The following is a 4,859-nucleotide window of genomic DNA, read 5'->3' as shown; positions in this document are numbered from 1 at the left end:
GCCCAGCTACACTGACAGACCATTTACTATTTAACCCTATTCAGACTGGGCTTTTTTGGTATTCCTGGGCCTGGGGGGGGGGGCTCCTTGACCCCTCATAACTCATGAACGGAATACAGTATCACTACGAAACTTGGGGGAGATGATCTACATGGACATCTATGTATGACATCATTTTTGTGTAATTAGCTGGTATTATGACGTCATTATGACATCATTATTGTATTATGCCCAAAATCTCGCCATAATGGATTTTCCAACAAATGGAGATAATGCACCTAAATTTTAATGATTCAAACCACTTATGCTTCAAACCACTTAAATGCTCACAAAGTTGTCTGATGCTAATGGAAATAACAAAAAAATATGAAAATATACGCGTCATAGATATGGTTAAGTGATTTTTGGTCAAACATACCTGTCAGAAAACCGCTGTAGCCAACTAAATGTTAGGAAAAGTCACAAAGTTTCGTAGTCATAGCTTAAGTCGTTAAGGAATTATACAACATCAAAGTTGGTGCGGGCACTTTTAGCCCAGCCCAACGCCCAGCTACGATTATCAATGAAGTGAAAAGTGAAAGCGTGAAGAGAAAGCCCATTGGGAAACTCCAACTCCCATTGTGACACAGCACTCCACAGCACACAAGTGAACACTGCACACAACGAAATTGCATTTATGCCTCACCCGTGCAAGGGGGCAGCCCTCAGTGGCGCCCCATGGGGTGCAGTGCAATGGGACGGTACCATGCTCAGGGTGCCTCAGTCATGGAGGAGGATGGGGGAGAGCACTGGTTGATTACTCCCCCCACCAACCTGGCGGGTCGGGAGTCGAACCGGCAACCTCTGGGATGCAAGTCTGACGCCCTAACCGCTCACCCATGACTGCCCTATGATGGAGCAAGGCTGGACCAGCGTGCCAGGCAAAAACCATATTCTGCCAGTAGGGTTCAACCAGAGATTCTTTAAGTATATTGAGATATGCCAACATAATAGGTTTCTATGGGCACCTAACATGACCAGGTTCCGGTCTGCCTAAAGGGACGTGTCATAATAGTCCTAGCATTGAATAGAACAGTCCTTAGGTCTGCCTAGGTCTGCCTAAAGGGCGATTCCACCCCCCCCCCCTTGCAATAATAGAACCCGGAAACAATGGGACAATGGAACCTCTCTCTCTCTACTCTCTCTTGTTCAACCGTGTTTGACCAAGACATCAGACAAGTTATGTTTGGAAGCATAGCATGATAAAAAATGACTACCGCTTTAGGTTGAGGAAGGGAAAAAGTGTTGTCTGTCTTCTATATGCGTCACGTCTATGTCACCGGATGTAACATGACGCTGACGTCTTGCACTTGTTTCATATGTGACATCCTGTCCACTAATGTGCAAGCACTGCTGGGTTAACTATTTGGATTCATATGTTACATATATTGCATCTAGACACAGAAACACACACAAACATTGCGAAAAAAATATTTGAAATTAGAAAAATCCTGAGAAAACATAAGACTGTCGAAACATAGAGCTGTGGGAGTATAGAGAGAGCACTTCCGTGTGTCCATCACGGAAAATAATTCCGTGTCCAGGAGCATGGAATTTTGGCAAAATCCGTACTCCTGGACACGGATTTCATGTCCTTTAACATCCGTGTCCAGGAGCACGGAATTTTGGAGATCGTGTTGCAAGTCATCACAAGCCATCAGGCTTGTACGAAATTCCGAATGGAAAGAATTTCAATTCAAAATAATGCCATAATACGAACACTAGGTGGTGCCATTACCTTGAATTTCTTTGAATTTAATCTACACCACCCATTGAAAGTACATACAACACCACCACCTAGTGTTCGTATTATGGCATTACTTTGAATTGAAATTCTTTTCATTCGGAATTTCGTACAAACCTGCTAGCCATTGCCCAGACACACACACAGCAGCCCTACATTATATATACTGAATAGACAGACACATATACAGCAGCCCTACATTATATATACTGAATAGACAGACACATACACAGCAGGCCTACATTATATATACTGAATAGACACATAGACATCAGGCCTACATTATATATACTGAACAGACACATACACAGCAGGCCTACATTATATATACTGAATAGAGACATACACAGCAGGCCTACATTATATATACTGAACAGACACATACACAGCAGGCCTACATTATATATACTGAATAGACACATAGACATCAGGCCTACATTATATATACTGAATAGACACATACACAGCAGGCCTACATTATATATACTGAATAGACAGACCCATACACAGCAGGCCTACATGATATATACTGAATAGACAGACACATACACAGCAGGCCTACATTACATATACTGAATAGACCCATACACAGCAGGCCTACATTATATATACTGAATAGACAGACACATACACAGCAGGCCTACATTATATATACTGAACAGACACATACACAGCAGGCCTACATTACATATACTGAATAGACAGTATACTGAAGTACAAAGAAACGTCAAGCAACACACATTCACAGGTACATACATAGCCTACGCAAAAAGGATTTCACAAATGTACTGTACACAGACATAGTAACATGAATAACATGAGTAACACCTCTAGTGTTTTACTTTCCTGTATCCTCACGGTCGTGACGGGTGCGTGTGGTTCAGAGTGTGTGACAGTGACAGTGGCGTTACCAACAGGTTGTGCATGCAAACACGCATATTGAGCGCCCCCCCCCCCTCTCTCTGATTCATAAGCAACATGTTGTGCATGCAAACACACACTCTGAGCCCACTCTCTCTCTCTCTGACTTGTAACCAACATGGTATGCATGCACACACGCACACTGAGACCACGTGTTCTCTCTCTCTGTCTCTCTCTCTCTCTCTCTCTCTCTCTCTCATGCACACATTCAAAATTAAGTCTGACACACATACGGACATGAAACTGAAAAACCTGTCATCCCACATGTAGCAAAACTTTGTGTTGCCCTAGCAACAGTTCAGCTGCAACTGTGATGACAGAACAAAGCAATACACAATGAACTGGATGCACACACACACACACACACACACACACACACACACACACACACACACACACACACACACACACACACACACACAGAGGGTCTCTCTCTCTCTCTCTCTCTCTCCCTCTCTATGTACAAACAGTTTTGTACAATTAGGTTTATGCATCAACTACAACTAATAACACATGTCCTGTGATTGAGTGTGTTGGTAGGCTACATGTTTCAAGTCTACAATGTAATCGAAGGACATTTCCAGTGTAATCTTTCTTTGGTCTTTTATTATTGTCTTTGTTTAAGTGTGTGCGTGTGTGCATGTGTGTGCAGTGCACTTTCTCACATGAACCACGGACAATTTGGCGCTTTGCAGCAGCCTCCAGAGCTGGCGTGTGAACTTGTGTATGTCTGTATTTTGAAAGCGCTTTGAATTCCACTTCATAGTTGTGATACTGAGCTATATAATTAAATGTTGTGTTGTGTTGTGTTGTGTTGTGTTGTGTTGTGTTGTGTTGTGTTGTGTTGTGTTGTGTTGTGTTGTGTTGTGTTGTGTTGTATACGACCATTACAGAGATTGCCACAAGGTTCCCACAGCATTTTCATGAAAAAATTCAAGCACCTTTCAAGCAACTCCAAGCACCACATTTTCCACTTTTCTAGCACCTTTAAATAGGTGGACGACTAGTTGTGTGTCAGGATGATGGTCACGGGAAGCGCAACAACACACATACTCTCAAGTGAAGTCAAGTCAAGTAGGTTTTATTGTCAATTTCTTTACATGCACTGGTCATACAAAGAATTTGAAATTCCATGCGACACCAATGACCAATGCTTTGTAACCGCCATGGCAAGAAAAAAATACAAGTGTAACAACAGAGACACTGAGAGCTTTTTCTAGAAAATGTTTGTATGAGGGAGCACCAGTAGGATTTTTTTTGTGTTCATAAGATGCAGTTTCCTGCATTCTAATCAACTAATCACAGGGTGTCGAATGGCAAATCCCATCTAACATCTCACTCCCTCAGATTTTATATACCTTCACAATTCATTTTTATCATTTGATTTATTGCGTTTGACATGACACAAATTTCAAGCACTTTCACAAAAAAATCAAGCATTTTCACAAACCTTGAAAACACTCAATGGAAATTCAAGCATTTCCAAGGAATTCAAGCACCAGTGGGAACCCTGTAACCAGAGAAAAAACCTTGCCACTTACCAAATAGCAGTATGAAGAACTGGCTGTGCTTATTTTTAGAACAGAATGAAATCACTCTCTACTGTTACAGGAAGTATAGGTAACACTTTATAATAAGTACCCCTTTTTAGGCATTACTTAAGGGTTAGTTAAGCCTTATTTTACCATTAGTTAACCCTTAGTGAATCACGAGTTAATCATTATGTAAGCATTATTTCTCATTTCCTAACTATTATCTACTACCGTTAGTAAATGGTTAGTGTGTGCTGATATAACGGTTCGCTAAGCAAAGTTAAGCCTTAAATAAGCCTTATTTTAACAATAGTTAACCCTTAGTAAATAACGAGTTAGTCGTTATGTATGTGTTATTCCTCATTTCTTAACTATTATCTACTACCATTAGTAAATGGTTAGTGTGTGCTGATGTAACTACTCGCTAAACAAAATTAAGCATTAGTTAACCCTTAGTGAATCACGAGTCAGTCATTATGTATTTCTGTGAAATTATTAAGTACTGTTAATTAATCATTCGTCTATGGTGATTTAACTTTCTGATAAGCATTAGTAAACCATCATTAAAATGTCTGATAACCCACCTTTATTTATGAAAAAAACATTATCTCTTTGTTGTCTCC

Source organism: Engraulis encrasicolus, chromosome 17 (genome assembly GCF_034702125.1).
Source record: "Engraulis encrasicolus isolate BLACKSEA-1 chromosome 17, IST_EnEncr_1.0, whole genome shotgun sequence".
NCBI classification, from domain to species: domain Eukaryota; kingdom Metazoa; phylum Chordata; class Actinopteri; order Clupeiformes; family Engraulidae; genus Engraulis; species Engraulis encrasicolus.
The sequence above is the reverse complement of the archived record's forward strand: the minus strand, read 5'-3'. Positions refer to the sequence as shown.